We start from the raw sequence: 23,620 nt of genomic DNA, 5'->3' as shown, positions 1-23,620 counted from the left end.
AAGGAGGAACCCGAACAACATTTGCGGGAAGTCTTAGAATTATTGAGGCAAGAGAAGTTATACGCAAAGTTGTCCAAATGTGAATTTTGGCTACAAGAAGTACAGTTTTTGGGGCACATTGTGAACCATCAAGGGATCCAAGTAGACCCAAGTAAAATTGAGGCCATTAAAAATTGGCAAGTGCCTAAGTCACCAAGAGAAATTCGCCAATTCTTAGGACTAGCCGGGTATTATAGAAGATTCATCTAAAACTTTTCAAGTATTGCCCAACCTCTAACCCTCCTAACTCAAAAAGATCTAGCGTATGAATGGGGAGAAGAACAAGAAATGGCCTTCCAAACGTTAAAACAGAAGTTATGTGAGGCTCCAATATTAAGCCTTCCAGATGGAACTGATGAATTGGTGGTATATTGTGACGCGTCTCGTAAAGGTTTAGGATGCGTGCTGATGCAAGGAAAGAAAGTAATAGCATATGCCTCCCGACAATTAAAGATACACGAGAAGAACTATACAACCCACGATTTGGAATTGGGAGCGGTTATTTTTGCATTGATGATCTGGAGACACTACTTGTACGGCACAAAATGTACTATCTATACTGATCACAAAAGCCTACAACACATATTTGATCAGAAAGAGCTAAATATGAGAAAAAGGAGATGGGTAGAACTGTTAAATGATTATGATTGTGAGATTAAATACCATCCGGGTAAGGCCAACGTAGTAGCTGATGCTTTAAGCCGAAAAGACAGAGTCAAACCATTAAGGGTACGAGCACTCGAAATGATTGTTCAAAGTAGCCTAACCGAACAAGTTCGTGTTGCACAAGATGAGGCTTCGAAGGCAGATCAGCTAGAAAAAGAAGAACTACATGGGAATGAAAGGAATTTTGAGAAGAAAATTGATGAAGTATATTATTACAAAAACCGGGTCTGGATTCCAACACTTCATAAACTCCGAAAGTTGATTCTTGATGAAGCACATAAGTCCAAATATTCTATTCATCCAGGTACTGATAAGATGTATAAGGATGTTAAAGAATTTTACTGGTGGCCTGGCATGAAAAAGGATATAGCCGTGTATGTAAGTAAATGTGCAACGTGTGCAAGAGTTAAAGCCGAATATCAAAAACCTTCGGGAATGTTACAACAGCCCGAAATCCCACAACGGAAATGGGAACAAATTACCATGGACTTTGTGACGCACCTTCCTAAAACCTCCCGAGGACACAACGCTATCTAGGTAATTGTTGACCGATTAACCAAATCCGCACACTTTATTCCCATCCGTAACAACTACACCACCGAAAAACTCGCTCAAATTTACATCGATGAAATTGTATCCCGACACGGAGTACCTCTTTCAATTATTTCAGATCGAGACAGTCACTTTACTTCACATTTCTGGCAAGCAGTACAAGAATCTTTGGGAACTCGAATAGATTTGAGTACCGCCTACCATCCCCAAACCGACGGCCAATCTGAGCGAACCATTCAAACCTTAGAAGATCTACTTCGTGCTTGTGTACTTGATTTCAAAGGAAACTGGGATCAACATCTCTCGCTTATTGAGTTTTCCTATAATAATAGCTACCACAGTAGTATAAAAGTTGCACCTTATGAAGCTCTATACGGGCGAAAATGTAGATCACCACTATGTTGGACGGAAGTGGGTGATACCCAAATCTCAAGGTCAGATTTAATTCAGGAAACCACCGATAAGATTCACCAGATTAAGCAAAAATTGAAAGCTGCCCGCGATCGACAAAAGAGTTATGCCGATGTTCGCAGAAAACCGTTATCTTTTGAAATAGGTGATAAGGTGTTTTTAAAAGTATCGCCGTGGAAAGGTGTTATAAGATTTGGAAAGACTGGTAAACTAGCCCCGAGATACATCGGACCTTTCGAGATTATTGAAAAAATTGGTCCCGTAGCTTACCGATTAAAACTACCCTTAGAACTGAGCACTATTCACGACGTGTTTCATGTATCGAATCTGAAAAAGTGTTTGACTGATGAAACGACAATAGTGCCACTGGAAGATGCTCAGATCAACGAAAATCTCAACTTCGTAGAGGAACCGGTAGAAATTGTGGACGGGAAAACCAAACATTTACGACACAATAAAATTTCATTGGTAAAAGTTCGGTGGAATTCAAAACAAGGACCCGAATATACTTGGGAACGAAAGGACGAATTCCAAAAGAAATACCCACACCTGTTCCCTAAAAAAAACCGATGACACATTAAATTTCGAGGACAAAATTTCTTAACGGGGGGAGAATGTGACATTCGTGACAAAACGAGGTATATTATATTCACTATGTAGCAAGTAAACGATAAATCGGTTAATTCGTAGTGCTTAAACGAGTAACCGACCGATACTAATTATGACCCGTATACATACTGAGGGGTCATATACGAGTTATAGATATATTATAGAGGCTAACATATTGATATTTAGGCCCCAATACGTTTAAAACTCTTTAAACGAAAAGGGTTTCGTTTATCGATACGCTATAAGCTTAAACGCAATTGTTAATATCAAAACGAGCATTGTAGTATCCGTTAAGCCGAAAAAGATTTATAAAACACTTATATGACATGTTATAAGCAATCCGTGAAAATATTTTGGAATTTTACAACTAGTCAGTACGTTTTTCTTATTTTACAAAAAGAAGCTGAAAAACACTCGTTTTCGCGCTGGTTTTCGCACTCAAACTAGTTTTCTTGCAAAAAACCAAACCCGAATTAAATTTTGGACCGAAGTTTACGTATGGCACAAATACCAACGCATCATTGGGCCAAAATGGAGGCCCAATGGGCCTTATACATTGGCGGCCGCAAAGGGGGCAGCCCACCCCTCCTTCTAGTATTTTCTATATAAAAACATTTAGAGATATTTTGGACCAACTTTTCAAGAAAATACTTACCCTTGCTGTTCTTCTTCATCCTCCAGCCCAAACACTAAGGTAAATATTGATTTTTACATTGATTTTAACCATGATTAACATAGTTTAACCATGAAAAATTAATCCTTGATTAGTTTTAAACATGTTTAACCATCCGAAAAGCATAAAAATCAAGTAAAATCATGTTTTGATGTTAAACATGTTTACAAACCAGGAACATATACTTTTTTGATCAAAAACGCGGATTAGAACATGAATACAACGTTTTTACTGTTTGAAAGTTCGGTTTGAACCCAAAACCGAAACCCTAATTATCAAGGCTTTTACATGGATGATTTATGCTTGATTTGATGTTATATGATATGTAGATACACTGAGTTTACAACCCGAGACCCGGAAAGTCGTTTAAGCTAGCAAAACTCATCGAAAACCGACAAGGTAAACTCGTAACACTCGTTTAAGGGCTGTTTAGTATTAGGTTGTGACGTGCTTGTTGTTATCTTGTGAAAATTTTCAGGGACATTAGAAATCATATAAATGAGTCCCTATTCAAATTTGGTAATTTTTCGATAAACGGAGAATATTTGGTGAATTTATTTCCATTTATGAGCGTTTATTTGGGAAAAATAGCTAAACATATTGAAAAATTATGAAATTTGGTTTTGGAGATTAATATGTGATTGTAAGATCACTGGTAAAGTTTGTGGATCATTGGAAATGCCTAAGTATGGTTTGTGCAATTATGATTTAACCGAATTTTAACAGCCGAAAAACGCATAAAAAGGCATTTTGTAAAAAGAGTTAGGTTCTGGAGATTTTTCAGGGGCTATTTAATAACATTGAGGCCATTTTTAAAAATTATCGGATTTTTCGGAGGTCGTTTGATATAAACAGGCCATTTATTACACGATTATAACCTATTAAATGAATTTTTATAAATAAATAATTAATCATAAAATTTCTGAAAATATTTTTATAAAATTATCCATATTTTAATGTATTTTTACAAAAATTTACATAATTTATATATAAGTACATATTTAGTTATGATTAATCAAAGATTTAAATTATTATTGTTTTAACGAAACTGGCAGTTTGATGTTTAACGGACTGACTGGTACGTCAAAATATCAAAAGTGATCAAATATTTTATTTTTGGATTAAATTGATAAAAGCGAACTTTTTACGAGAATTCCGGACAATTTGGGTGGATTGTACGCGTCTTGTATAATCAAACCCCGTGTGAAAAAGGAAACGAACCCTGCGATCAATCCAGATACCGAAATCTTAAAATTCTTTTATAAATTAAATCATTTTATCAATCAATATGTTTACTTAAGTTTTTATGATCTTACCTATTCCCGAAACGCGTAAAAGATCAACTTGGCTAGGCTCGGAAAACGGTGAAACTGAGCCAAATCTGATTTTAAGTATTTCATAATATACAACGTCACAATCTAAGACTATGGTCATGTTTTGGGCCTAACAACTATAACCAAACTAGTTATACAGCCCAATTTGGTTTAAACACTGTACTAGTATTAACAGTACGATACCGATTATAGGATACAAGCTATAATCGAGGCATAACATATATTGACGTATATTACCTGCTCGAACTACAATAAGGTAAGTTTCACGACCCCACTTTCTAAACTGTTTGATGAACTTTTGGGGTGTAAAGCATGTTTACATATACTTATATACTTGAAAACGTGATGATGTGAATTATCTAAGTACTAACACTTGAAAGTCCCCACAAACACAAGTGATTAACTTCGTGCCGGTGACGTGTGGATAGTACTATCGGTTTGACAAACCCAACTGACAGAGCCGGTGGGGTATGCCGGAACATGTTAACCCAGTTGCACATTGTCATTTAAACTTATTACATACTGCAATGTGGTGTTAGACATAGTACATACTTGGGGCAAAGTGGCTGTTAAATGCCAACGGGAGTGCATGGGCAGGGGTGGCCATGTGTTTTAGCTCGTTTCGGTTTCACTTGTGGCTTAGTATAATACATCATACACATACATGTATACATACACACTGTAAACTTTACTAACTCGTATACTGATTTCGTTGGTACTCATGAAACTTGAAACTCACTAACTAGACGTAGTTGACCCGTTTTAACATGCTTTTCAGGTAAAGCAAAGGTGGAATGATTTGCTTAAGTTCTTGGTGTTAGGAATGAAGTTGAATAGCTGTGAATAGACGCAGATATATAATATTGAATAAGAAGCTCGTAAACCGGTTATGTGATTCTCATCTAGTTTGTAAACATAGTACCAACCCATGTAATATGATGTAAATTAATTTGTGAATTTCTTTATAAACAATGTTGTTGATACCAGTATTATCTGTTACATTCTCGTTTTACGCTTCCGCAACTACCTAGTCGGGGTGTGACATTTAGTTGGGACCGCTACCAGCCAAATGTAAAGTTGGGACTGTTATTTGCCAATAGGGCATGGTTGAGATTATTTAAAACCAATTTTCCTTTAATTTATTATATTAACATATTTAGTTATTTAAACTATATTATAAATACAATAACTAATCAATATTATTTTTTTCAAAACCGACACATTAACTAGTTGTTTTCCGATCCTTTGTTGAAACCATATATATACAGCCCGTCTTTTTAGCTGTTTTTGATTAATTTATTTAATTTATTATATTAACATATTTAGTTATTTAAACTATATTATAAATACAATAACTAATCAATATTTTTTTTTCAAAACCGACACATTAACTAGTTGTTTTCCGATCCTTTGTTGAAACCATATATATATATATATATACATATATATATATATATATATATGTATATATATATATATATATATAGGGTTGGTATCATTTAAGAACTCTAAAAAAGTTAAGAACCCTTAGGAACCATTAACAACCAAACATTTTTAAATTTGTTTTTATATATTAACATTATTTAAGAGTAGTTTTATCATATTTTATATAAATATTTTTTTTATTACATATATTAATCACAAGTTTACATATATGTAAAATTTATGTACTAACAAATTTACATAGGTGTCAAACAAAACATAGATATGTATAAAACTAATTTTCAAAAATGTAGATATAGATATAAAAAATGATAAAACTAATCTCAATGAACATTAACATACAAATTTTTGTATAAAAAATATTAATTTTTAAGGGTTTCTTCAAGTTCTTAAATAATTTTACAGTTTTGTAATGATATTCATCCTATATATATATATATATTTATATATATATATATATATAGGATTAGTATCATTACAGAACTCTTACATTATTTAAGAACTTAAAGGAACCTTTGAAAATTAACGTTTTTTACAAAATTTTTGGTATGTTAGTGTTATTTGAGTGTAGTTTTATCATTTTTTATATCTATAATTACGATTACAATTATGAAAATTAGTTTTTACACATATCTAAACTTTTTTCTGCATATATGTAAATTTGTTATCACATAAATTTTACACATATGTAAACTTGTGATTTATATATGTAATAACAAATTTATATATAAAATATGGTAAAACTAGTCTTAAACAATGTTAATATATGAAAAAAATTAAAAAAAATGTTTGTTTCTTATGAGTTCCTAAAAGTTCTTAACTTTTTTGAAGTTCTCAAATGATACTAACCATATATATATATATATATATATATATATATATATTCCTAGAAGTTCTTAACTTTTTTGAAGTTCTCAAATGATACTAACCATATATGTATATATATATATAGGATTGATTTCTTTTGAGAGCCACTTTGAGTTTCAAGAACTCGAAAAAACTCAACGTAACAATTTTTTTTTTCGAATTTTTTTTACACATGTGTAATACATAAGTGTAAGTGATGTACAAAAAATTACGGTATTTTTTTACACACCGAATCGACTTTTTACACATGTGTAACTAACGTTTAAACTTGTGTAATTATCAAAAATACTTATTCTCTCTCCTGCTTTATTTTTTAATTAAATTTAATCTCAACCAAATATTTCATATCATTTAATTAAATGTGTGGTTCAAAATTGAGTTTTTAAAGTTCTTAAAACTCACCATGGTTCTCAAAATAACCCTCCCCTATATATATATGATTATCAAAATTGATTAAGGGTTTTAAAGTAAAATATAGATTTAATACTTATTATTGATGAATATAGTAAAACAAAGTTCAAGTATTTTATAAATTGGTAAAGATATAAATAATAATATTTTGAAACAAATAAAAGTAATTATAAATACACTAAATATATTTTATTTAAAATAAAATAAATGTATTTATAAATACACTAAATATATTTTATTTAAAATAAAATAAATGGATAAAACAATCTATTTATATATCCTGTAAAAAAATTATAAGTATTTATTTATAATTATAATGTTACATAACTGAAATACATTTTATTAATTAACATTTTTGAAATAATTATTTGTACAAATACTGTATAAACAAATGTATTTTAATATATTATTATTTACTCACAATTTTTAAGATAACCATTCTAAATAAATAATAATACTTAATTAAGTTATAATTTCAAATACTCGTTTATGTCTTAATTCTCTACTAGTCCATCTTTTGATCCGTACTTATTTCTCCGATTATTATTACTACTTAGGGTTTTCCCGTTGCTTCATCTCGAAGAGGGTGACACTTGTTTTCTACCATTCTTATCGCATTCATTTACCTTTGCTTGTTTACTAAAATGAGTAACCACTCCCCTATTTTACTCATTTTAATCGTTTGGGGACATATACGTATTTATAGTACTTTCTTATTATGATCATCCACATTAGCAACTGTTATCCTTGTGTGTATATCAGTTTATGCCTAACTTGCTAGTTGCTGCATTCGGAGAAGTCCATCATTATAGTATGATCATACGACTGTCGTAGTGGTCGGTGTCCAATCTCATGACAATGGTTTCATAGACAACTCGTTTTTGGTAACCAATGCTCAATTCGCATGGCAACGGTTTAATCCTTTTTTTATTATTGGTTTGAATTGTGTTAATGCTATGACTTAATTGTTATCTCACATGAACAGTTTGCGTTTTCCTTTAAATATTATGTTGTATCTCAATTAACTGGTGTTTTACTCACTCAACCTTGTGTTGACAAAATTATTTCTATTTTATACGCATATGCAGGCTATCATTTGAACTAGTTACAAGATTTGGTGAAGAATTTAGGATTGCTTATGTTAGAACTTAGAAGAAACGTATTTAAGATTAATCAAGACTTAGTATAACTTAGATTATAAAATATCTTGTTTATAAATGTACTTTGTATTTGATTTATTTGGAAAATTAATTAAATAAATAGATATTGTCATTTTTAAATATTGCATGATAGTACCTTGAGAGCTGTGAGCAATCAGCTCACGCATTGACATTTCCGCCTTAGGTTGAAGTGTGACATATATTGTTTTATGTTATCATACATGTGTGGTTTTTTCTCTTTTTTTATTATTCGATGTTCGTCAATTTATTTTTGTCGTTTGATTTTCTATGTTTAGAACGTTTACACCTGGTGCGTTGTGCCGTGCTGATGGTGTAGTAAGTGAAAATAAATTTCTCAATGTCCAAATACAACAAGTTAACATATTTTAAAAAAATAAAAATCATGCGTTGCGGTGGCACTAGGGATGAGCAAAATCGGGACCGGTACCGAAATCGGTACCGATTTGGTACCGTCGGTACCGAATCGGTACCAAAGTTTTAAGTTTCGGGATCGGTACGGTACCGGTACGGTACCGGTATTTCCCGATTTTTACCTCGGGGAATATTTCAGTACCGGTACCAAGAATTAGGGATTTTCGGGATCGGGACCAGTCGGTACCGGTCCGGTACCATGCTCATCCCTAGGTGGCACATCGAAAACGAATTCACCGGTACTGTTTTAATTACGACACCGAAAATAAACCAAAAAATAAGTTAGCAACAAAACTCGTTGCGAAAAAAACTGCGCTTTGCGGTTGAAACCAACGCAATTTTAGTTAGTGTTGAATGTGATGGCATTATAAAAAAATGGAAGAAAAAACGTGTTGTGAGCGTAAATCAACAAGAACTCAAGCCCAAATACAACAAAGTAACATGTTTATATATTATAAACCCACAATGAACCAAAAATAGTAATAATAACCAACACGTTACAACCGCAAATTGACACAAATATGGCTAATAACAGCGGTGAAATAATAATAAAATAATAATAATAATAATAATATAATAATAAAGAGAGAAAAATATAAATTATAAAAAAAATAAAATAAGAAAAAGGTGGTCCGCCAAGTAATCCAATGAACCATTTGCAGCATCAAACCACCATTTATTTTTATCTATTACTAGCTTTAGAAACCCGTGTATTACACGGGATAAGTTAATATATAAATTACAATGAATAACTTAATACAAATAAAAAAATGATAATTAATTCTCTTTATATTATTTAATTTTTAAGACTTATTAAACATTGAATATTTGTAAAAAATAAAATAAAATAATTTATTATAGTTTTCAATTTCTCAAAAATTGAATGAAAGTGTATTTTTTTAAACATAAACTCTTTTATATACATTTTATTTTTAGAGAAAATATCTTTTGTGACATGTAATTATTATATTAGTATTTTTATATATTAAGTATGTTTACAATATAATTTATGACATTAATAATTCAATTAATGAAGATTAACCAATTAATACGGTATGTTGAATTTATAATCAATACTATATATTAAAAGATATATTTTTTTATTTTTTTCCATCAATAGAAGAGAATTGATTTTGAAGAGAATTTGATAATGAAAATAATCTTAGAATAATACGTGTCCAGAATTATTTTCTTTTATTAGTATAGGTAGATAGACATATAATAATGTTATGTTCGATTTTATATCATTTCATTTACTTTATCTTTTCAAGTTTGATTAAGTTATTTTTAGTAAGATATCTATTTAATCGTTTTTGTTTGATTTTGATTTGTTCTCTATCAATATGTACGTTTATATACACTGATCCAACGAATTCACCCCTTTTAGTACTAAAATAAAGGTGTAGCTACATTAACAATTATGTCTTCTATAAAGGACACAAAGACTGTTCTAACTTTTAAGAGAAGTTTTGTTTGATCAATATAAAAAATATATTTTTTATATCATTTATTCTAACTTAAAGGTAGCTAGTTAGTTAACTAACTTATAAACAAACACAAATACAATTGGATCAAGTAATCTTGATGTTGTGTTTTCTTGGAGTACAAGATTAAGATGTGATCAGTGACTACAACGAGTAACAGAAGTCAAAAGTCGTTGAAGTTCAGACTTATCAACCATATTGTATGCACTCATCACGTCTTTAGAAAATCTATTTGACACCAAGATCCATGCACATCTTGCTTGCCATTACACGTTAACGTTTTTAAATGTTTTTCTAATTTGTTTCTAGAAGACATTCAGTCACACCTTGGCATCATACCTCTGGTTCTTGCTATGACAATATATTTCTTATTTGACATTAGAAAATAGTAAGTCAATACATCTGACGACATCAACAGATATGCATAAAAGTTTCTATCTTTTCCACTCGTATATTTGGGAAATGGAGACTTCTAGGGCTGTAAACGAACCGAACGAACACTAACAAGGTCTTGTTCATGTTTGTTCGTTAAGGAAATAACGTGTTCACGAACGGTTCACGAACACTTACCGAACGAGATTTTATGTTCATGTTTGTTCATTAAGGAAATGAATGTGTTCACGAACAGTTCACGAACACAAATAAAATCAACAGAGCCTAGAAATTGAGACTGATGTATTCATCAATGTGAATAATGAAAGCATGTAAACGAATCGAACAAACACAAACATGGGCATATTTGTGTTCGTTCATTTAACTTTAAACGAATACGAACACTTAATCGAACAAATAATAATGTTCCTTTCCGTTTATTTAAAAAAAGAACATTTGTGTTCGTTTATATTCATTTGTTTATAATCTAATCTAATGAAACATAACTGAACAAAGATAAACGAACATAAAATGAATATAGATGAACAAATGTAAGTTAACACAATAAATATAAACGAACATAAATGAAAACACTTCAATGGACACAAATTAAAAAAATATAAAACCTTTATAGATGATTCATCCAGATAATAATTAATTATTTTATATTGATACATATACGAACATAAATAAACGAACATAAATGAACGTTTATGAAAATAAATGAACGAACGGAACATGTGTTCATGTTCGTTTGTTTAATTAAACGTACACAAATTTTTTGTTCGTGTTCGTTCGTTTAATAAATAAACGAATATAAACGAACTTCCCGCCGAACGATTTACGAACAGTTCACCGAACGTTCAGTTCGTTTAAAGGCAAAAAGACTTCTAAGAAATATAAAATATGTACCTAGCAAGATATAGCTTAGATATTTTAGGTGAAGAAACTACCTAACAAATGATATATTGAATACTTTCTAATATATACACTAATGGTGTCCCATTTGTTATCCAAATATTATACCCCTCCTTTATATTATTATTATTATAAGATTTAATTACTAGTTAATTAAAGACTGATCCTGTCCTTTGTGTGCTGTTACATAGGCAACTCAATCACAATTTCACACTGTCATATACAAGGTTTTTTTGTGAGCAGATAAACATGTACCGATGGATATATATACTAATACACATGGATTGAATATATCATTAATTTAAGGAAAATTAGTTTTAAATGCTCCTAACTATACATTATTGGCAAATAACATGCTCAACTTTACACCTGACTGGTGGCAGTCCCAACTAAAGGGATATTTATTTTTAACAATCCGCGACTAACGGATGACTAACTCCGTTAGTCTGATGATTACGTGGCATGATTTGTTGTCAAAACCTTAATTACGTGACGTAATACGTGGCAACTAGGCATAACAATAATAATAATAATAATAATATAATAGATAGGTGTAGATCCACATCATCCGTTCACCGTCTTCTACATCCCCACTTCACCATCTTCTCCGGCGGCAATTTCGCTGCCACCTCACCATCATCTGGCGAGTCATAATATGCCGCTATCTTCCTCCTCCCTGTTCATTCTCTAAGAGCCACCACTGCACCACTGTGCCATTGCCACTAGCAGCCGCCGCCATCGTCATCACCTGCAACTGCCATCATTTGGCTCCTCCCTCCCATAGAATATCCCTACATGCACCCATGTTTTCCGACGAATAAACGAATCACCACCACCACCACCAGTGGATTGTTTGAATCCAAAAAATCAGAATCGTTTTTCCGGTGGGTTGTTTGAATTCCGGCAAGGCTCCGCGGGCTATTAATTTGAACACCGTTTGAGGTAATAAATGCATCATTCAACTCGTTTTTATAAACCAAGTTAAAGCCCTAAGATTTTAATTGCAATACGTAATAAACTAACATGAATTTTGGGTTCGAATTGGAGTCTGTTTCTAGAGTTGTAATGAAAAACCCCAGCGTTGGACCAGAACTTCATCGTGAAGCATGGAGATGACAAATTAGCAGCAACAGTGGTGGCCGCGAATGGTGGTGGCCGGCGTATATAAAGACGTTAGTCCATGAGAGAGAGAGAGAGAGAGAGAGAGAGAATGAAGATACTATGCCATGTAAGCTGCCACATAAGCAATATTTTGACAACTAGGCTTGCCAACTCAGCAACAAACTAACGGAGTTAGTCATTCGTTAGTCGTGGACTGTTAAAAACAAATACCCTTTTAGTTGGGACCGCCACCAGCCAAGTGCAAAATTGTGCCTGTTATTTGCCAAGAGAGCATAGTTGGGAGTATTTAAAACTAGTTTTCCTTAATTTAACTAATATAAATTAGAAATTTCAACCCTGTTGTATTAATCCAGGGGGACTAATGTCTAACACAACCTAGTGTTTTAACTAAGATAAAACCGAAAGTATGACACAATTAAGCGGAAATGATTACTAAATAAAAGCCGTTTTATCAACCAAATAAAAGCCCTAAGATTTTAATTGCAATATGTAATAAACTAACATGAATTTTGGATTCGAATTGGAGTCAGTTTCTGGAGTTGTAATGAAAAACCCCACCGTTGGACCAAAACTTCATCGTGAAGCATGGCGATGACTAATTAGCGGCAACAATGATGGCCGCGAATGGTGGTGGCCGGCGTATATAAAGACGTTAGTCCATGAGAGAGAGAGAGAGAGAATGAAGATACTATGCCATGTAAGCTGCCACATAAGCAATATTTTGACAACTAGGCTTGCCAACTTAGCAATAAAATAACGGAGTTAGTCATCCGGTAGTCGTGGACTGTTAAAAACAAATACCCCTTTAGTCGGGACCGCCACCAGCCAAGTGCAAAATTGGGGCTGTTATTTGCCAATAGAGCATAGTTGGTAGGGATGGCACTGGGTCGGGTTTGGTTCGGGTTTAGGTAATCCCAAAACCATACCGGTTATGAAAGTCCGTCCCAAACCCGTCGGGTTTTACTCGGGTAATTACCCGTCGGGTTTCGGGTTTTCCCATCGGGTTTCGGGTTTTGATAAAATACCGGTCGGGTATACCCGACTCAAAACCTGCTAGGCTTCTACCGGGTTTTGACAAAATATAACTAATCGATTACAAAGATCGTTACCATAATGATAAAATGTCTCAAATAATCGACATAAAGAAGGTACGACATATATATATATATATATATATATATAATAAGTTATATCGGGTAAATGGGTTTATGTTATCGGGTAATCGGGTATATTAAAAATCCCATACCCGCGAAAAATTTCAAAACTAATCCCAAACCCTAATGGGTCGGGTATTACCCGTCCCATTTATGTCGGGTTGCGGGTTTTCCCATCAGATTCGGGTTTCATTGTCATCCCTAATAATTAGAAGTATTTAAAACCAATTTTCCTTAATTTAACTAATATAAATTAGAAATTTCAACCCTGTTGTATTAATCCAGGGGGACTAATGTCTAACACAACCTAGTGTTTTAACTAAGATAAACCTGAAAGTATGACACAATTAAGCAGAAATCATTACTTTTATTATAACTATGTTTCAGGATAGAACATGAACACTGTTACGCTTAATATTATCCAGTTTCTAAGAAAAAATAATGAGTTATGTTTGTTATAAAATTTATAAACTGTTTGAAAATATTTTGGTTTCCTTCTCTAATGATATTTTTATGCTATTCTCAAATAATAAGTTTTATTTAAAGTGACTAATTTTTCTTTTTTTCTTTGAAGACAAGCAAGAAATGAAATGATAAATGGATATTTGACAAGTTATAGCCTAAAGGAATTTTGTCACGTCTTAATACTTTACAAGTTAAAAAGACATATCTTATCAAGATTTTTGATGGTTGGTATCAGAGTTGCAATTGCAAAGGATCCCATTACGGGGTTAACTACGTTCTGACTCTTGCAAATATTCAATTCTTCTATTTTGTGGTACTAATATGAGAGAGAGAGAGAGAGAAAGAGAGAGAGAGAAAGAGAGAGAGGGATGTAAATGTGAAAAGCATACTAAACAACTCCATTCCCTTTATTTACTAGAAAATATAAGCAATTAAAAAGAGAAGATGAGGTGTAGTAGTTAGGTTATTTGGTTACATCACCATTTTTCATGTCATTCTTTTCATCCCCAACACATTGTGTGTAAATATAGAGTATATCCTTCCCATTTTGCATATCCCTAAACCATTTTTCAACTACTAATTTAAAAAAATATCATCAAGACCAAATAATAGTTATACGACTCGTATAGTTACTAGTCAACGTCACTTGACACCACTTGACACTTATACGACTCATATCATAATGTTCAGTGGAGCTCGGTAGAAAATGGAAAAAATGTGTACGTTTGAATTTAATTGAATATAGTACTCTAACAACTTGATAAATACCCATGACACTCACTCTATGTTAATTTTTATTTGTTTCAATTGAAATATAAACTTAGATGGGTATATTCATCTTCTAAATAGTACAAGTTTTGCAGGTCAATGCCAGTAAATAAATAGTTATTTTATCAGTTAAAACTTGCATCTGGTATCAATGGAGCAGTTGATCCAATATATGAGATTGTGAGGGCCCAAGCAAAAATCTAACATTTACCTGAAGAGTTTATGGCTATCTTTTCACGTGATGGAAGGCACACATACCTGAAGTACCTGTCGAGTCACGAGCTTGAATATGTATAACGAGTGCTTGTCGTCTTGTTCACAACAAATATATCAAAAAACATAAGGAAATATAATGGCTCAACTTACACTTAACAAAGCTTCAAAAGTTTCTGTTAACTACTTTCTGATGTATAAGTTTTCCGCTAAACAGTTGTTAACTGCTTCATTAGCCTTTTGAGGTTCGCTTCTTTCTTCTCCCTAAAAATAAAAGGTATAAATTATAATTTATAATAGCTCAATCATTAATAATTTAAGTGTTCACACAATCATAAAATAAAATTATGTACCTCTCAACATATTCTTTTTACAATTCTTTTGCTTGAACAAGCTTTGTGAATAGGTTGCGATAAACATCAAGGTCCCGATCAACACTCATTTTGTTTATGTTTAATGTTGCACTAAGCTGTAATCCCAATAACAAGTTATAAACATGGTTTCTCAGATAATAATCGATAAAAATGTGTATTACCTTCTCCAATTGGTGGGGTCGGTTGCATTTGCCAATTCCAAAAGGCGAAACAAACCAACAGCAAAGAACCGACTGTAACTAAAACTTCCATCACCCCCGGCTCTCTCTGAAACGTCCTTCAAAATATCCTCCTGTTTTTTTATGAAAATTCGACCAGAACTAGAGTTTTGAGCGCGGGCCCATGTTTCCAGTTTGTGTGCATCAGCCATGCATTTTGCTCAGTCTTAATGTACAAAATCATTCAAATATGAAAGCCCTTTAGTGATGGACCTGTATTGTTGCGGATCCTCGTTTAGTGCCTTAATGTATGCTTGAAATATGGCCTCTCGATCATCTTCACTCGGGAATCCGTCCATAAGTTGATCATAAACGGTAACGAATCACAAAGCGAATACTTCATCGTAACGGTGTGTCTTTTTGTGTTTCATTAAATGTTACTGCTTGGTATTGGCCGTTTGTAAGCATTCAGAAATTTCAACTTCGTCTCTGAAACTGGTGGCAGATCTGAAGGGAAACAAACCTAAATATTAGTCATTTGAACCCTAAACAAAAGGAAAATGACCAAAATTTCCATTTTACGGGTCAAAATCAACATTCTCAGTTGACCAACTTTTTCCAAAAATGTCCATGCTAAATCATGGCGCATCTATGGCTTTTAATCATTAAGTTGATGGGAATTTTAGCCAACCAGTTTATGCCGCCTACCATATTATCGCCAAATCGACACCCTTTTTTCTAACAGTTTATATTCTTTTAAAAGCATCAGATGCTACTGTGTTTTTTAAAAATGTTGGACGCCGGGATTTCATTGTTGACTCGCTCAGATTTTTAAAAATGTACAAAATGGAGCGTTCGACGGGAAAAGCATAGCTTCCGACATTTTTCAAAAACCCAGTGAGTCGAGGATGAAATCACACCTTCTGACATTTGTAAAAAATCACAGCGGCCATCAATTTTAAAAACAAACATAAACTGATGTATAAAAGCACATCGGGTCGACGATAACACACCTTCAGTCTGCCTGAATCCCGTCGGCTAAAATTTAAATTTGCTTTTTCCTAAAAAAGTGTGGATTGGACGATAATAGGAGACGTGGCATAATCTGGTTGGTTAAACCTCCTGTAGAGTTAATGGTAAACGTTAATGATTTAGCATGGACATTTTAGTCATTTTCACCTAAAGAAACCTAGGCCTGTAAACGAACCGAACGTTCGGTGAACTGTTCGGCGGGAAGTTTGTGTATTTAATAAAACAAACATGAACAAAAAATTTGTGCTCGTTTAATTAAACAAACGAACATGTCACATGTTCTGTTCGCTCATTTACGTTCATAAACGTTCGTTTATATATTAATAGAAACTAATTAAGTATTATATATGGATGAGTCATCTACTTAAAGGTTTTTATATTTGTTAACTTGTGTTCATTTAAATTTAAATGTTTTCAATTATGTTTGTTTGTGTTCATTTACATTTGTTCATTCGTGTTCGTTTGTCTTTGTTTAGTTTAGATTTTAAACAAACAAACACAAATGTTCATTTTTTAAATAAAGAACATCAACAAAATAAATATTTGTTCGATTAAGTGTTTGTGAACACGTTCATTTCCTTAGAACATAAACTCTTGTTTTCCTTAAGAAAGCTACAAAGCCTAGATATTAGAAATAATTAGGCTACTACTAATGATAATAATTGTTTCGGTAAAAAATTAGCAAACAAATGATGTGCGAAACACGTTCTATTAAAACCTAACACAACTTAGACACTCTAGTTTTAAATTTATAAATCTAGACTCTCCTAATGCTAGACCACTAGACATGCAAGTGTACCTATCGACTGTAGTAAAGCCTAATGAAGTCCGGATATCGAACCCAAAGGACACTAGCGACACCTAAACTAGACTCTGACTAATAACTTAAATAAATTGACATAATTGATTTTTTTGTGTTTTTTTATTACTAACTATAAACTAAAAAAATGCTTAAACAAAAACTGACACGAATAAATAAGGGTGGAACTCAAATAGGGGAAACAACTACCTAGGTAAGGAATCCTACTAGTCAACTCGTAAACTCTCAGAATTTGATTTATGATTGGTACCGTATTCTAAAAATAAGAAATTTAAGGAATAACTGAAGTATGCTAGATCACCTCCCGGTCTGACCAACAATACCTAAGAACCCTAAATATCATGTAAACTCAACAGTTTAATGGTTCGGATCACCTCCCGGTCTCACCTTACCTAAATATGCTAAGGTACCAAAAGATTAAATCACCTCTCGGTCTCTCTAATCACAATACACCCTGAGGCGTGAAGAGGTAATTTATTGAATTCGGTTATAATTCGGATTTGTAAGAATCTAAAGGAATCTAGGGTAACTCACTCTCGTGCAATCACTACCCAAACCCGCAAAGACCAAAACAGACGACACTCAATTACCTCCCGGTCTCACAAGTGGCTGAATAAAAAGTATCTCTAAACTCTCAATTACCGTTCCTATGGAATACGTTAACAGTATACCATAAACTAGTTACAAACACACAGTAAGCAACCTAATATGCATTCATACATGAAAGACGTTCACAAAGACACATATGGAACAAAAATTGATTATAAATTAATACCAAATACGCAAATGCATCACAACCAAATAAAATAAAAACTTTACCAAGACATGAACCAATCAATAATAATCCAACACCAAAATAAAATGAGTCTAAAAAGTTTTCATCCAAATCCAGGCAGTCTAATAGTTTGGCCAATCATAATTACGAATGAAACAAAGATAAAATATATATTGCAGTTCATCGTAAAAAGAAATAAATATGATTGAGCTACTAGCCTGTGAGCTTAAATTAATTGAGCCGTGTGCCTGGTAGCTTAAATTAATTCTCCTGCTTGCTAGCCTGCTTCTTTGTTTTTTAGCCGTGAACTTTTTGTTTGAGCAGCTTGTCTTGTTGCTTCTTTAAAATCAATTATTTGAATTGATAATAACCACAGCCGCCAACAACCGAGGGGTGGCCCCCCCAATTACGTCACAATCTTCCAATCTAATAATTGCCTTTATTTATACACTATTGCTCTTTCTTCTTTTGCTGACATACGAGAACCAACTAATTCCAACCTTGTTTCTTCTCTGGGTCATAACAACTGGCCCAAAGCCTAATCAATATTTTCTTTCAAGCCCGTAACATACTTTGGACACTTAACCTACATAATTTAATTTGAAACCCAATAACTCTTGGCTCCTGTGACACAAAACCTACACAACAAATAATTTCTTTTAAATTCTTTATAATTTATTATTATTAGTTTGTGTCACAACTAATTTGATGTGAGTCGATTTACATTGTTAAATAGAATGCATGTATATTAATATAATGTGTTTGAATATTTACTCAGTCTCAAGTTTAGTTAAAATACTTTAAGCTCTTTTATTCATGAAATTATTAAAAACTAAATATGAGTCAATTGAGAGTCATAATAAATAAAAATAACCCTAAAGTTACTCAAAAGTGTGAGAAATACTTATATTATTTATATATAATTTAGCCCATATCAAATATCCGCACAGTTAAACCTTTTTCGTCCCTGAAAAAGTATTTTGCAATGGAATCATAATTTGAAACTGATTTTTAAAACATATAGGTTATCTTTTAAGCACAGATAAACGCAAAAACCGCGATTGCCGATTTTTTTATCCACTTAAACCCAGCCACTAGTCTATCAAGCCCCCAATTTTATTTAGCGTTTTAAGTTCAAAAACCACGGCTACACCTACCCCATCTCAGACAAAGAGAGCTACAAAAACTAGAGTCAAAACAGAATGGTTTGACAAATCACCATAAGCCAATGACTCGTTGATGGTACTAAGTAGATGCACTCGGTGAAATTTGGTGGATGAATGGTCTTGTGGAGGTCGTACGAGCTATTCCTAAATATTATTGGACTTTGTCCTATAAATTCCTCATTTGATATTTATTGACTAAGAACCTTCGAGCCCCAATAGTGTATCCTCAGAGTCACTATCCCCTTGGTAACACGTAAACTCTAAGTCCCGTCTAGTATGTGCACATTAGCCTCTTTTTCTATTTTTGAGAATGCTTATTTGGCAATTTTCATTACATAACTTTCTCTTTCTTTTGATTTTCGGACAAATTTTTGGAATACTCATAACTTTCATAACATACTTTTTTTTTTCTTTTCTTTTTCAATCTTTTTTTTTCTTTTTTTTTTTCATTTTTTTATATCACCCTAAAGTATGTAACTATTTCTAAGCTCGTAAAAAGATGGACATGTGGTGGTGTGCTGGTTTGAGTGCATCTAAGTCTTGCCATCTCAAAGTTTTTAGATTATGGTAATCCTCCCTAAGCATCGAAATTCGTTTCACCATTTTTCAAATTATTAGATATATGAAATATGCTAAAGAGGACTATCAAAGCTAGTTGGGCCTACCGACACATCCCAAGCTTAGTGCGTTATCTTTTATTTAATCTCATATATAATAGTAGTTTTAAAAACCAATCTCAAATTTTTCTATCATTTTCCATTATTTTGCAAAAAATTTCGGTAAGTATTCGGGACAAATTTTTTCAACTTTTTTTTATTATTATTTTTAAACTTTTTTTTATTATTTTTATTTTTTTTTAAATTTTGAATTTTTTTTAAATATAAAAACGTCAGTTTCCCATCCCCACACTTAAATGTCACATGGTCCTCAATGAGACAGGAAAAAGACAAAAATTAAAGCACATTCAAATATAAGTAAAGTGGAACAGACTCCCCTGGTTAATATGACAAATTGCCTCGCGAGTCGTGTCCTGTGCCCTCCAATTCGAACGAAAGCCTCATACTCCAATGCTCTCTACCAAGCTGTCACTTATGGACGAAAGCAGCAATCAATCAGCAAATAATCTCCCCACACTTGAATCAAACCATGTATCATCAATCATCCAATAACATCCACAGCAACCTGAAAGCAAACTAAGAAACAACCAATACAAGAAAATAAGAAAAACCCAAAACAAAAATAAAAGTAAAACATAAACATTCTATCGGGTTGCCTCCCGGGAAGCGCTAAGTTTACAGAAGAGTCTTCAGCCAGACTCGCTCCCGAAATCTCAATCAAGAGGCTTTTCTTTTATCCAACCCCGGTCTAACCCGTTTAGTTTCACCCGTCCAACATTTTTAATCAAATAACACATAGTGAAACTAAAAAGCATTTTAAAACATTCAAACGGGTCGGACCACCAATACTTAAACTTACCCGGACCAAACCTAATACGTAAAATATAATGAGGAAAATGGTTATAATTGCATTTTAGTGCTCTCCTATAACTCTTAATGTACCATTTTTGAACCCTCAAAAAGTGCTGATCCGAGCATTTTCGCTCCCTCTTCTGTGGCTTTGTCGATTTCGGTGGCGATCCACTATCTAGTTCCTCCACAAACTTTCTAATCTTCATAGGATGTAACGACTCAACTAACTCTAATGACTCCACATCCTCTGTTACAACTTCCTCTGTTTTTTCTTCTTCTGGTGACAATTTGATCTAGATTGTTGGCTTCCCCATGATTAGTTTTTCTAAATAGATAAGATCGCCAACATGGTCAAATTCTTCATGTTCTTCATATACTGGTAAGCCCACTAACTCATCACCAAACTCATCCTCCCAATATGGTACATGCTCCTTCTCTTCGTCATCTTCCATCTGGTTAAGTGGCTCCTCAACGACATCTTCACTCGAATTCATGTAATCAGGTAGCTCCAACTCCATCTCTTTTATCACTCCCTCATCATCATTATTCCAGAAGTCATCATCTGTTTCATAGAAGGCTTCCTGCTCCTTGTAAGAAAAACTCTCATTTTGAATTCTAGCACTTATCTCTTCTAACCTAGCTTCGAGTTCCTCTATCTTACGGAGTCTTTCTCTTTCGATCAACTTATCAATCCTGGCTTCCAATTCCTTAATCTTTTGGAATCTTTCACGTTCCTCTTGTTCGGCTCTTTCCAACATCATCTCTTTCCAACATCTTCTATATAAAATACTCCTAAACTGACTCAATCTATTAAACATATTAACTAGACTCGAAAAAATAAAACACAAACTAAATTAACCTAAACACAACTAGCCGCGCTAAATTTAAGACACTCACAACTAAAAAAAACAAAAAGACCAATTAATCAATTAAGTTCAATCAAAACTAGTTTCGCTATCGCCTAAGTATCCCCGGCAACGGCGCCAAAAACATGATGTGCGAAACACGGTCTATTAAAACCTAACCTAACTTATCTAGTTTTAAATTTATAAATCTAGACTCTCCTAATGCTAGACCACTAGACATACAAGTGTACCTATCGACTGTAGTAAAGCCTAATGAAGTCCGGATATCGAACCCAAAGGACACTAGCGACACCTAAACTAGACTCTGACTAATAACTTAAATAAATTGACATAATTGATTTTTTTGTGTTTTTTTATTACTAACTATAAACTAAAAAAATGCTTAAACAAAAACTGACACGAATAAATAAGGGTGGAACTCAAATAGGGGAAACAACTACCTAGGTAAGGAATCCTACTAGTCAACTTGTAAACTCTCAGAATTGGATTTATGATTGGTACCATATTCTAAAAATATGAAATTTAAGGAATAACTGAAGTATGCTAGATCACCTCCCGGTCTGACCAACAATACCTAAGAACCCTAAATATCATGTAAACTCAACAGTTTAATGGTTCGGATCACCTCCCGGTCTCACCTTACCTAAATATGCTAAGGTACCCAAAGATTAAATCACCTCTCGGTCTCTCTAATCACAATACACCCTGAGGTGTGAAGAGGTATTTTTATTGAATTCGGTTATAATTCGGATTTGTAAGAATCTAAAGGAATCTAGGATAACTCACTCTCGTGCAATCACTACCCAACCCCGCAAAGACCAAAACAAACGACACTCAATTACCTCCCGGTCTCTCAAGTGGCTGAATAAAAAGTATCTCTAAACTCTCAATTACCGTTCCTATGGAATACGTTAACAGTATACCATAAACTAGTTACAAACACACAGTAAGCAACCTAATATGCATCCATACATGAAAGACGTTCACAAAGACACATATGGAACAAAAATTGATTATAAATTAATACCAAATACGCAAATGCATCACAACCAAATAAAATAAAAACTTTACCAAAACATGAACCAATCAATAATAATCCAACACCAAAAATAAAATGAGTCTAAAAAGTTTTCATCCAAATCCAGGCAGTCTAATAGTTTAGCCAATCATAATTACGAATGAAACAAAGATAAAATATATATTGCAGTTCATCGTAAAAAGAAATAAATATGATTGAGCTACTAGTCTGTGAGCTTAAATTAATTGAGCGGTGTGTCTGGTAACTTAAATTAATTCTCCTGCTTGCTAGCCTGCTTCTTTTTTTTTTTGAGCCGTGAACTTTTTGTTTGAGCAGCTTGTCTTGTTGCTTCTTTAAAATTAATTCTTTGAATCGATTATAACCACAGCCGCCAACAACCTAGGGGTGCCCCCCCCCCAATTACGTCACAATATTCCAATCTAATAATTGCCTTTATTTATACACTATTGCTCTTTCTTCTTTTGCTGACATACGAGAACCAACTAATTCCAACCATGTTTCTTCTCTGGGTCATAACAACTGGCCCAAAGCCTAATCAATATTTTCTTTCAAGCCCGTAACATACTTTGGAAACTTAACCTACATAATTTAATTTGAAACCCAATAACTCTTGGCTCCTGTGACACAAAACCTACACAATAAATAACTAACTCATTTTTTCATGAAATCATTAAAAACTAAATATGAGTCAATTGAGAGTCATAATAAATAAAAATAACCCTAAAGTTACTCAAAAGTGTAAGAAATACTTATATTATTTATATATAATTTAGCCTATATCAACTAACTTTTGATCAGATTAGTGCGTGAGGTGGGCTGCTTAATGGT

The 23,620-nt window shown here is 33.0% G+C and overlaps 1 pseudogene; it reads right to left on the bottom strand.

The window, feature by feature from the left end:
• Positions 1 to 15,276: 15,276 nt before the first annotated feature.
• Positions 15,277 to 21,405, bottom strand: LOC143592089 (protein THYLAKOID FORMATION 1, chloroplastic-like; annotated as a pseudogene).
• Positions 21,406 to 23,620: the final 2,215 nt, after the last annotated feature.

This window comes from Bidens hawaiensis, unplaced genomic scaffold (genome assembly GCF_021521415.1).
Source record: "Bidens hawaiensis isolate Kalapana, Puna unplaced genomic scaffold, B.hawaiensis_p1.1 tig00000190_1, whole genome shotgun sequence".
Taxonomy (NCBI): Eukaryota; Viridiplantae; Streptophyta; class Magnoliopsida; order Asterales; family Asteraceae; genus Bidens; species Bidens hawaiensis.
This window is presented reverse-complemented; position numbering and strand designations above follow the sequence as displayed.